At 51.8% G+C, this 12794-nt stretch overlaps 1 protein-coding gene across 8 annotated transcripts in view; it reads right to left on the minus strand.

Moving 5' to 3' along the window:
* Positions 1 to 12794, minus strand: part of SEMA5B (semaphorin 5B) — a 120679-nt gene that overhangs the window by 62042 nt on the left and 45843 nt on the right. For 3 of the 8 annotated variants that reach the window (XM_070508978.1, XM_070508975.1, XM_070508976.1), the window contains one exon: positions 8942 to 9053. The exons of the other annotated variants lie outside the window; for them this stretch is intronic. The gene's annotated coding sequence lies outside the window, so the exon portion shown is untranslated. The remainder of the gene's footprint in view (positions 1 to 8941; positions 9054 to 12794) is intronic. 8 annotated transcript variants of the gene reach the window in all.

Here is a 12794-nt window from a genome sequence, read left to right on the forward strand (position 1 = left end):
CTTCATCTCTCCTGGTCGGGAATGCCTGCTGCCATCAGGGCCTTCAAACATGACTCGCTGTTCCAACCTCTGCAATAAGAGGTCCCAGCTCCACTCCCATCCTGCTCCACTCCTCAGACATCACAGCCCCTGGGTCCTCCCAGCCTTCCTGGAGCCCACCTATATTTCTACTTCTGGGGTAAGTCAGTCCTCTGTGACCCCTGAGCGGCTCGCTGCTGCCAGCGCTGGAACCGCTGGCCCCTTCTGCTCCTCCACATCAGCCATCCTTTTTCAGTCACTGTGCACCAGCTGGACCAATGGCAGGGGTGGCGGAGAGCAGCGAGGCAGATAATCCAAGGTAGTGGGGAACATAAAAATCATCTCTATTTGGCTGCGGAAGGTATTTTTGGACCCACAGTTGAACGTGGGTGTGTGATGTGCTGGGAATTCACAACACTTCAAGCCAAATCCTGAAGTGAAAGCAGCAGGATCTGACTGCTGGTTTTAGGAATTAGAAAACTGTCTATCCTCTTGTTCCTACTGGGCCAGGGAGCTCAGCATCTAAGACTGACGTTCAGGACCAGTCAGACCCACACGGTCCCCCTGCCTGGTCCCCTGGCTGCAAACTTGGATGATGGTGGGGGCTGGGGAGCCAAGTAAGCGAGGCCAGCTGGTGTAACGCAGAAGGAAGTGGCAAAGTGAAGACTGTAACCCGTTCAGAAAGGCACAGCCACCCATCAGGGGCAGCTGCTACTCAGCTCCAGCTGAGGACAGAGCCCAACAAAACACATCTGTGAAAGAATCTGGCCCACTGACAGCCAGTTTGCAATCTCCAGCCCAGTGGTTCTCACACTTCAGCACACAGCAGAATCACCTGGAGGGCTTGTGGAACTAGGTTGCTGGGCCCCCTCCCCAGGGTTTCTGACTCGGGCATTCAGAGGTGAGGTGGAGCCCAAGAATTTGCATTTCTAACAAGTTCCCAGGTGACACTGAGTCAAGGACCAGTCCTCAGGAACCACTGTTCTAGCCTACTGGTTCTGCAGTAGGGGAACTTTATACTTCCTTACCTTTTAAGATTTGTTAGCTTTTTTTCAGCATCAGCTCAAGAGGTAATCACATTCCTAAGAAGTTGCAAGTCATATGTACACCGAAGGAAGGGTGGGCACACCTATTAATGTCAAATAGGCGTCAGCAGCTTTCATGAACAGTATCTCATTTAATCATTGCAGCGTTCCTGCAAGGTAGGTGTTATTGCCCCCACTTTACGGCTGAGGATCTAAGGCACAGAGATGTTCATGACCTGCTCAAGTCACACAGCTAGTAAGTGACAGTTCTGGGGCTGGAATCCACATGAGCCTAACTCCAGTGCCCCTTTTCTCAAGCCATCAATCTCCACAGAGAAACGAGGCCCCTCTTCAAAATACGCCTATTTTTGGGGGGTTAGCAGAATGGCCTCCTCTTTAGGAGTCCGTCTATGTGTGTCCATCTGGGCAACTCTCACAGGAAGGGCTGGATCAAAAGGCAGGAAGCCCAAAGAGTTACAGGCATCCTTTGCTTCCCTCGCCTCCTTCCAAAAGGAAGGAGCAACCAGGACCTGGTCCCTGGGGACCACCCAGTGTCCTCTAATTCCCAAAAGACAGGACGGGCCAACCCTAGTGCAGCATAGGGCCCCAGAAATGCCACACCTGAGGAAGTCACTCCTAAACAAACACCTTAGTGTTTGGGACTACATCAGAGCAGGATGGGGGAATTGTCTGGTTAATGTCTGTAAACTCCTAGGGGCAAGAACCATGTCCGTTTTGCTCAGCACTGTATCCTTAGCTCCTAACACAACACCTGACATGTAGCAGACACTGAGTTATTTGTTGAGTGAGAGAATGACTGAATGGTGGAACAAAGGGTAAGGAATCTTTGCTCTTAGCCAAAGGGACTTTGAATAATGTGCCCACTCATGGTTGAAAGTTTAGACACTCATAAAGTAGCCAACCTTGAGAAGGAAGATGTGGCAGGTGATAATTCTACTCAAGGTAATCGATTGGAAACGTTTTCTGAATCCAGAGTGGGCTCAGAAGCAAAGATATTAACAAGTCTGCTGAGAGCTGACAAGAATGATGTCATATTCACCTCTGGATCCCCAGCCCTATGTCTGTTGAATGAGTGAATGTGAGTTTCCACCCTGAGTGCCCGACGGGGAAGGTGTTTGCACGCTGTGGCGGTGGTGGTGTGCCTCTGCGAAGGAAGCCTTCCCCACAGCTCTCAGGAAGGTAGGCAGGGCGTGGCAACAGGAGCGTGGACTCTGAATGCAGAGCCCCAGCCCTCCCCCTGAGCTAGTCAACAGAAACACTCCCAGCGGGAGCAAGCCAGGCGCTGTGCTTGGAATCACTGGGCCCCACTGCCTCCCTTCTCTTTAAAACCCGGATAATGACAACAACGACGACAACAGTCATAACAACTTCTTCACAGACTTGTCGTGAAGAGGAAATGCTTGTAAAAGTGGTGGCACCGTGAGTAAAATAAGTGGTCAACAAAGTCCTGTTGACGGAATGAATTCACTAGGAGGCCCACCACGGCTGGATCCCTCCTCCAGTCTGGAGAGGTTTGAGAAGAGTCCCTCACCTCTCCAGGCAGAAAGTTCTTCCACTGTCTAACTTGCTTTCTTCCTATTGCAACTTAAACCCTCTTACTCCACCGTCCATGGTGACAAGGAACAGGACGGCAGCTGGTGGGACCTTTCTGCAATACTGGCTCTCCAGGTTTCCGGGAAACCAGCAGTAATGGACTTCTTGGATTCAGGCATTAATGTTGGGGAGAGTGTGTACTGACAACGTATGAATTGTCCAAATCAATGCAACTCCAAGCCACATGGTTACACACAGGGTTGAAGTGTGCCAGCCCCTTTCCCCGCCATCCAGCACCCTCTACATCTCTCCCCTCATCCAGCTGTGTGTGAGCAAAACTCAGCCTGGACCAGTCATCCTCAGCACTTGACTCAAATAAAAATTGTTCTTGGATTACACAGTTTTGCATTATCTGTGCTATGGTTTGACTTTATTCAGCTCCTCATTTAATCCTCTAGCTCCAGATGATCCCATGGATGCTCCTGGGCAAATAGGTCCAGTAGTGGGAAAGAGGTCCCCAGGAGTTGGTGAGAGTGGTTCGGATGCTGGGTTGGGTGCAGTGGAAACAACTCATCAGAAAGCTTAGTGTCCCCTTCCCTCTGACGGGCTCTTGCTGCTCTTCACAACCACGACCCCATCAGACCCCCGTGAAGTCTGCAGGCAGGTTGCTATGCTTTCCATTCAATGGATGAGAAGTCAGAGGCCCTGAGAGGGGCTGCAGACCCACACGTTCAGAGCAGGCAGTTACTCAGACCTGCCCTCCTAGGCTGCACCTTCTCCAGCTCCTGGATGCAACCTATTCCCCAAGTCAAGCCTTGATGGCTCACACTGGATAGGGCTCCGAGCAACTTGAGGCTGGGAGCCTGAATCTGAGAGAGCCCTTCCTGACTGAAGACATGCAATTCAGTGTCTACAGACCTTGTTTCAGAAATCTGGGAGCTAGAAATGACTGAATCCCAAGGTCCCCAGAAAAATCACTCATAATACCCTCTTTGGGGAGTGAGCAGTATCGAGACTAGGGCAGGAAAGAGAAACGACGGCTACTCATCCCAGTCTGCGTCTCTGGCCTCCCAAACTCCAGCCTATGTTCAGGTTACATTTCTGTCCTTCTCTCCCTTCCCACCCCCAGCTTCCCAGTCAGGGATGCCAACCGGGTCTGGGCGCCCAGACCCCTGAGGGGAGCCAGCCAATGAGCTGCTAAGCCCAGGGTACGCGAGCTGGTCCAGCTCAGCTTCTGAGATGCAACTGAGAATGGCACCCAAACCTCCGTGTGGCAGGCGTGTCTCCTCCCCAACCCCAAGGGGAGAGGGGCACAGCCTGGCAGGCTGTGGAGGGTGCTGGAGTCAGCCCCCTTTCCTCTTGTAGAGAGAAAGAAAGAAGAGGAGTGGGGAGGAGTGCAGAAGGAAGGAGGGAGGGGTGCAACATGGACAGGGGCTAGACAGGAACAAAGAAAATTGAACAGTTCATCTGTTAAGGTCATGAAATGGAAGGAGTTTTTTTCCCTTTTGGTTTATGTTTTCGCTGTTATGGTGGTATTTGTGCAATAAATAAAACAGCAAAGGGATAAGAGGCTGGAGGCTGTGATGGAGTTGTGTGATGCTGCACACTTGGTGGGCGGCAGATTCCCAGGGAGGGCAGACAGTGTGGAGCCCAGGGTGGGGGGAGGGGGAGCTGGGGAGCAATTCTGGAATTCCTCAGATCCCTCCTGGAAGGCTGAGAGTTTTCCTCACCGAGCTCTGTTCCTGGTGATCTGAGTCCTGCCAGCTCAGTTTCCTGAACATCCAAAGCATAACTATGTCCCAACTGACAAGGGCAAGGCCATGGGCTGGCTGGGAGCCAGCTGCCATTCCCCGCACACACCCCATCAGTGCCCAGCTCCATCTGGCAGCAAGTGGTTGGCTGAGGGAAGCCAGGAGAGAGGGCCCAGGCCCACCGTCCCTCCTCTGCTCCCCGCACATGACACCTGCTGCAGCCCAGGGAGGAAGGAGGCTCACAGGTGGTTGGCTGCTGGGCAGGAGAGGTTGGGACAGAGGACAGGGCACACGCAGCCCCACTGTGCACCCCACTGTCCAGCCCCAGCAAGAAGCCTTTCTAGGAACTGCTCCCATTCCCCTCCCTTGCCAGGTGAGCTCTATCTCTCCTGCATAGACTGGTGAAATGTGGGTCTGAATGAAGACCAGACCTGGGACTGCACCACCACCACTGCCCCAAACACACACCCACAGCGTGCAAATGTGCACGTGGATGCACACTCACCTGTCTGAGATCCAGACTCATTCCTACGAGGCTTCTCCAGTAGGTGTGATGACGCAGCCTCACTGTAGCCTCAGCACTTGGTACCTATGAGGCAGGTCCCTGGTCCTTCTAGCTTGGGGGTGGGGGCAGGGCAGGGCACGTGCTTGAGCACCTCTCAGGTGGATGATGTCTAGGAGGCAAGCAGGCCTTGGGGGCCTGGTGGGGGCCAGTACAGAGAGCTTCAGCCCTGAGCCAGGGGATGGGAGGAGAGCAGGAGGGTCTTTAAGAGAAGCACAGTGAGCTCTTTCTGACCCGGTATAAAAGCAGCCCTTCTTAGAGACAGAAAGATGGTCAAGATCTGACAAAGCCCTTCCAGTGCTTAATGAATGTCTCTCTTTAAACCTGGCCCTTGGTGCCAAGCCCCTTAAGCTCCACATTCATGGAGTCCTGTTATAATAAGAATAAAAGCTAATGGGCTTACTATCTGCAGGCATTTTTCTATAAGGACTTTATCTCTTACTACCCTGCAGCTTCCCCCCATCTCCTTCTCCATAATGGAACCTTGCCTTGACACAGAGTGGCCATGGTAGGGGCCGGCTGGAGGAGAATCTGAAATGCAAGAATTCTGGGGAGGTGCCTGGAAGTGTTCTCTGCTCAGGCCCAAGGACAGCAGGACACAGAAGGGAGTGGGAAGCAACGTCATTTTTCTCCTAGAAGCTTCAGTCAAATGTCTGCAGGCAGCTGTGTGGAGCGCTGGATGAGGCGGGATGGAGAGTGAGCACTGGGCCCGGGGGTGGGGTGGAGGGAGGCACAGCTGAGGCCGTGCCTGCCAGGACAGCAGCCACTGCCCACAGGAGGGGAAGGAAAGTGATGGATGCGCCTCTCCTGGCTCAGGCCCCGGCCTCAGGAGGGGAAAGAAGAGAGACCCTGAGCCAGGGAAACTGATGACTGCACAAGGAGGCAGGATCAAGGCAGGGACCTGCTGGCCTCCTCTTCTCCCCATCACCCTCCCTGCCTTTGCATGAGCACTCACACAAAACGCACAGCCCTGGGTTCGAATCCCAGCCTGGGCATTCCTTAACCTGAGTCAGTTTCCTTATCTGTAAGACCCTGTGGGGCAGTTGTGAAGATTAAAAAAGGTAATGTTTACAAAAGCACATAGCCCTGGCTGGTACCCAGAAAGTACTCAATAAATGTCAGCCATTATTTTATCATCATTATTAGTGTTGTGATTATGCAGACCCTCCACGTTGCTCTTTCCAGATGCTCACAATAGCCTACTGAGTACGCTTCTTATCTTTCATCTCTCCTCCAATCCATCCTACACAGAGCTGCCAGAACAACAGGCCCGGGCGACGATTTGGTCACATTATTCTGCTGCTAAAAACTTCTACCAACATCCCACTGCAGACATGATCAAATCCGAACGCTGTGCATAGCAAGGCTCCTTCCATCTGGCACAAGCTGCCCTCCCTGCCTCCTCTCTGGCCGTTGCCCCTCCATCCCCACCTCCTCAGCTCATCCCAAATCTAGCCGCCCCTCACACGAGTGACTGCCCACCTCCACGTCTCTGCTTCTACTATTCCCTCCCCGCATACGCCCTCTTTTCCACTGAAAATGCCCCCCTCCTTCAAGGCTCACACAGACGCCAGCTCTTCTGGGAAGCCTATTCTGACCCTTACACAGCTAATGGCTTCCTCTGCTGACAGATGCAGCACGTGCTTCATACAGCTCTCTGCATTTACCCACCCTGTGTTTGGCTGTGTATGTGAGGGCAGTGCTTCTCAAAGCATGGTCCCTGGACCAGCAGCATCTGCATCCCCTGGAAACTTGCCAGAAATGCAAATCCTCAGGCCCCATCCCAGGCCTACTAGATTACAAAGTCTGGGGATGAGGCCCAGTAATCTGTTTTGACCAGCCCTCCAGACTCTGATGTACTCTCAGTTGGGGAACCCCTGATGTAAGGTACCTGGACCCTCCAGGTGGTGCCTAGTACACAGAGAGAAGTGCTGGGTTGGATCAGATCAGCTGGGCAGTTTTGAAAGGACACTGCTACCTGGGCCTCACCTGCAGACATTCTGATTTAACTGGTCTAGGGGTGGGACCTAGACATCCACATTTTTTTCCTCCCAGCCTTTTATAAATATTTTCAGACATACAAAGCAGTTAAAAGATTATACAGTGAATACCAGGATGCCCACCACCTAGATTCTCTCATCAACATTTTGCTCTATTTGCTTTAGCGCATATCTATGCATCAGCCCTCTCCCCAGGCATTCATCCATTTTATTTTTTGATGCATTTCAAAGTAAGTTGCAAACATCATACACATCACCCATACATATGTGAGTGATTTAAAAACCTCCAGGTGGTTCCACTGTGCATCCAGGGCTGCTCTGATCTCAGCTGGGAACCTCTGATAGCCTCCTGGCCTCAGCTCGCACTGTGAAATGGGGATGATGGGGATGATGGTGATGGTGATGCCTCCTCTGCCTCCCTATCGTTGCAAGGATGGATGAGATCACCCATGAGGAAGCCCTTTGGAAATGGCTTTACAATTAACAGGAAACAATTTCTGATTCCAAGTTGGGGACAGAAGTGTCCAGATCTGCCATTGGGCTGCCAGATAAAATGCAGGATGCCCAGTGAAATGTGAATTGCAGAAAAATGACAATGATTTTCCTTTAGTATAAATATGTCCCAAATATTGCATGAGACGTACTTGTACTAAAATATGTTTCATTGCTTATCTGAAATTCAAATTTCACCGGGCAACCCGTATTTTTATTTGCTAAGTCTGGTAATAGGAGCTAAGCCCTATACTTTGGAGGGCAGCAGGGTTGGGACCCTCCATCCAGAGAAGAGTCAGGGATGAGCAACCACAACTACTGCCCTGTCCAGCCAGCCCCTCTGGTGCCTCGGAGCAGGTGCCTGCAGGGCCAGCGCTGATGAGCAGAGCCAGGCAGGGATCTGCTCTAAGTTGACATCTGCCCAGGTGTGATTGTGCTGGCCAGGGCCTTACACACAGTAAGCCAGTATACTAGTTAGGGTTCTCCAGACAAACAGAACCAATAGGACCAATATATACATAAATACACACACACACATAAATATATATATACACAGAAATAGAGAGAGAGAGAAAGAGAGAGATTGATTTTAGGGAATTGGCTCTTGTCATTATGGAGGCTGGCAAGTTCAAAATTGGCAGGGTGGGCTGGCAGGCTAAAGACCCAGGGAAGAAGATGTTGCAGATTAAGTCTGAAGGACATCTTCTGGCAGAATTCACTCTGGCTTGAGAGAAGTCAGTCTTGGGTCTATTCAGGCCTTCAACTGAGTGGACGAGGCCCACCCACCTTATGGAGGGCAATCTGCTTCACTCAAAGGCCACCAGTTTAAATGTTAATCTCCTCCAAAAACATCCTCACAGAAACATCCAGAATAATGTTTGATCAAATATCTGGATGCTGTGGCCCAGCCAAGTTGACACATAAAATTAACCATCACAGCCAGCAAGTCTCAAACATCAGGGTGCAAAAGTACCCCTTGGGAGAACTGATGACAGTGCAGATCCCCAGGCTCTATCCCAGAGATTCGGACGCATTAGATCTGGCATAGTGCCCAGGAGCCAGCATTTTAACCGTCATTGCAGATGGTTCCAATCCAAAGGCTCCAGGGCCCACTTTGGGAAGTGCTGCAGTAGGAGCTTCATAAATATTTGCTGACTTGAGGAATGCTGAAGGCAACAGTGTGGGCAGGAAGGCGTCCAAGCCAGAGCCGGGCCCCCCTGCAAGCCTGTGTCCTCTGGGGGCTGTGGAGCAGGTACAGTGACGGCAGACGGGGAGCCTGCCAGAGAGTCCCGCCCCAGGTGGGGATCCACAGCAGTATTTGCAGACAGACAGGAGACAGAGGGCAAGACTTGTGTCTGCACCAGCCCTGGTGCTAACCCAAAGGGCAAACCCCTGATCCTCCCCTGACCCTGCTTGGACCCCAGAGTGCCCCTCTCTCTCCCGTGTGAGCTGGCGGACGTGCTCAGCCTCTCACGAGCTGATGAGATCATGGCTCAGGAATCTGTGTGCAGTCGGTTGCCCCTGAAAAGAACCACTCACTCAGCTGGGGAAGCGAGCAGCTGAATGTTCACAGGCCAGCGGGGGAGGTGGGGCGCGGGGCCGCAGGCACCCCTCGGCATCCCAAACACCAGCCGGTCGTGTGCTTCCTTTCCTGCAGAAAAGAGGAAAATCAATCCTGGATAGTAGAAGCCCATTATGACACAACTTGTTTTTTAATGGACTCCCATAGATCATGGGTCAAAGTGATGCCCCTGAAAACCGAACAGCCAGGTAGGTAACAGCCTGAGAGTAGAGGGAGTTAGGTGGGAAGAGACACTCAGTGGTTGCTTAGGCGGGTCTCCCAGCACTGGCATCTCAGCATAACAGGGTTAGGGAGACGCAGGCCTCAGCCAGGCGGCCCAGAGTGGAGCTCTGCCAGCCCTTCTCCACAGGTAGAGGAAGGACGCGGCGTCATGCTGGAAGACTCATTTATCCTGATGCGGAGTGCATAGGCACTCCATAAATGCACGTTCAGCTCAACAGAGCAAAGGGGAGGTAAGGCGGCTGATGGCTGTTCCTCCCTCCAGGCCTCTTGGGCACCTGTTACGGTGTCCTGCAGCTCTGGGCTGCTCTGTTTCCACCCGTTTCATGTGCTCTCAACACCATCATGCTCCCTCCACTGCCAGTCACCCTGAGCTGGTCTGGTGACCTTCTCCAGCCAGCCCTGTGACTGCACAGTGGCAGCGTGGGGTTCAGAGGGAGATGTGGGGGCACCTCGAAAAAAAGGATCAAGGACTGAGACTCCATGGACCGGGGAAGGAACAAGAGCATCAGTGGGATGGGAGGTGGGGGAAGAGTCAAGATCCTCAAGTCTCTGAAGGGCTGAGAGGGGATGACCAGAGACGCCCGTGGCTGTAAGGACAAAGTAAAGCCAAGAGAGCGTGAGGAAAATCAGAACTGAAGCCACGGAGCAGACGTGGCCCCTCCGTCTCTGAGAGCACTCAGGGGGCTTCCAGCAGGAAAGCCACTCTGCCTGACACGGACCACAGAAGCTGGCCCTGAGGCCCAGCAGCCCCTGACCACCCATTATAGCTTGTCATCCATGAACATTTCCACACTCTCCCTGAGTCTGTTCCTATATTTAGCTGACACCACTTCTAGGGGTTACAAGGTCCACATAGTTGACTACCCGCTGCGTAAATAGCATTTACTTTCACTTGCGCTAAAGCTGCCTTTTGCCAGCTTCAAGGGCTGCCCCTCACCTCGCCCCCATCCTGATTTCAGGGGCTTGGGGATCAAGTCCATAGGTCACCTCAGCTACAATCTTAATAGGGAGAAAGGATTCGTGATTGGGATGGCCCCCACCTCACTTTCTCCTTCCTGCATGGGAGTCCTGGCAGACTTTTAGAAAGACAACACCTTAAAGCAGGAACAACAGGCCACACATCTGGTTTTGCCGAGGTCAGAACCAAGTGCCATGCTGTTTCTGACACTCTCACCATAACATCTGGCTGCTTGGCTAATCTTTTTGGCCAAACCAGCACACAGGGCCAAAGCCTTTAGGGGACCATTTCCAATGGCTCCTTAGATTTGCTGAGCTGTGGCAGACCACTGGCAACTCTCAACTTATGGACATGACTTTTACCTATTTTTCCCTAAATTTGGCCTTACATATTTGGGGTAAAGTGAAGCTGACACTTTTTGGGCCACACACATCAGGTGACCAGACATTTCATCACTTGGAAGCATCTGATGTCATCCACATTGTCTACTGGACTCTGCTATTAGCTTCCCCCACGCAAAGAAGCATCATCTCCCTTTTGTCTTGTTCTTAAGCCAGTCTCTGATCATGACACAAACCCCTCCTGTCCCAGGATGACTTATCATGGCATGGATCTAAAAGACCCAAGGAAGGTCTCCCTGTCTCTGGGGGTGTGGGACGCCGGGCAGGGCAGTGGTGAATGCAACCCCACCTTCCCCAGAGAGCTTCAAGGCCAGAGCAAAGTCCATCATTCTGGCCAGTAAGTCTCTCCCCAAGGCAGGGAAATGGCCCAAATTATTATAATTTTTATTGTGGTAAAATATACATAACAAAACTTAGCATTTTAACCATTTTTACGTGTACAGTGGCATTAAGTCCATTCATATTGCTGCCATCACCACCATCCATCCCCAGAACATTTTTCATCTTCCCCAACAGAAACCCTGTACCCATCCAATACTAACACCTCATTCCCCGCTTCCCTAGCCCTTGGTAACCACTGTTCTACTCTCTGTCTCTATGAATTTGTCTATACTGGGTAACTCACATAAGTGGAATCATACAGTATTTGTCCTTTTGTGACTGGCTTGTTTCATTTAATATAATGTCCTCAAGGTTTATCTATGATATAGTATGTATTACCAAATCATTTTTTAAGTCACGTCCCCAGGTGGCACTTTGGGGGCTTGGTGAAGAAGGAGTGGATGTAGTTACTGGAATGGCTCCCATAAATGTGGACATGTACACACACTGGGCTCTTGCAGGTCCATGTGTGTAAATGCATGTGTGCTTGCACACAACACACTTCTCCACATGACCTCCACAAATCCTGGATGGCTGCCCTCCTGCCCTTTAGGAGCAGTTCTCAGACCTCCCTGCACATTAGAGACACCTGAAGAGGTGGTCACCATGTGGGTCCCAGGCCCTGCACAGATTCCTCTTGGGCAGGATGCAACAGGTGAGGCTGAGGCAGGGGACTGGGAGCCACACTTTGGGAGACACACAGTCATGGGGGCTGCTCCATGTGCAACAAGGGAAGGACTTGACCCCAGCCTAGGATAATGCACAGCCAGTCTGCACTGGACGGCTTCTCAAGAAAACTAACAGGTGAGGGCTCTCAGGAAATGGACTCATCACATCCCCAAGGCAGGCCTGGCCTGTGAGACTCAGCTCTAACTTCCTACACCCACTCCAAGGGAGGGTCCCATCCTTCTCTACTCAACTAACCCCTGGATGCCATGCACCAGGAGCAAGACAGTGTGCTGGAGGCTCTCAGGGCAGGAGAGACAAAGCAAGAAGTTCTCGGTGTCTGGGTGGAATGAGACAAGAACAGCAAGGCTGTCACACAGGTGGAGCTTGACATGAGCCATGAGAGAGGCACATCGGCCACTGGGTTTTCTGAGCAGAGAGAAAGAGAGCACTTTTAGAGAGGGACAGCTCCTCAGAGGACGTAGCACATGAGATCAACAGAATCCTGACAGTAGATACAGGAGAAGAGGCAGGAAGCTGAAGTATGGTTTTGGGAGTCAGCCAGGATCCAGTGTGACATGGATGGATGGAGAGACTCTGAGTCAGAATTCTGGGTACAGGTCCAAGTGCTTTGCATTTAGCCATGTGACTGTGGCAGGTCACCAGGTCCTACAGGCTGTTATTCTTCATGTCAGGAGCATGGCTGGAGTGATGAGAGAGGAGGTTGGGACCATGCTATGGAGGGCCTTGAATGCACTTAATTTGGGAGAAGCTGGGTGCCATTCAATGTTCTAGAGCAGAGACTCATTGTCCTCTTCTTTTAGGCATAGGCTTGCAGGGGTCGGGGTGGGGCTCTCTTGACCTAGGCCCCTCCCATGAGTTGGCCTGGTTAGCCTGACACCTCCAATCTCTTCTTGGTTTCCCACTTCGGGATTCCCTCTGATGAGTGCATAAGCTCTGGACGAGGATTTCCTCTGGCTCCTGGGAGGACTTACAGCCCTTTCCCAGCCCCTGTTCACAAAATCAGGAAATGTGAACTCTAAATAATTTATAAACATATTAAATAAGACTGGTTGTAGCCTTGATCCCCAGGGAGCTTGCTGTTAATACTTCCCCCATTTAACATCAGCCTGAGCCAGACATCATTAGGAAGGGAAATCTCCTTCTCTCTCTTTTAAAAAT

Source organism: Equus asinus, chromosome 5 (assembly GCF_041296235.1).
Source record: "Equus asinus isolate D_3611 breed Donkey chromosome 5, EquAss-T2T_v2, whole genome shotgun sequence".
Lineage (NCBI taxonomy): Eukaryota > Metazoa > Chordata > Mammalia > Perissodactyla > Equidae > Equus > Equus asinus.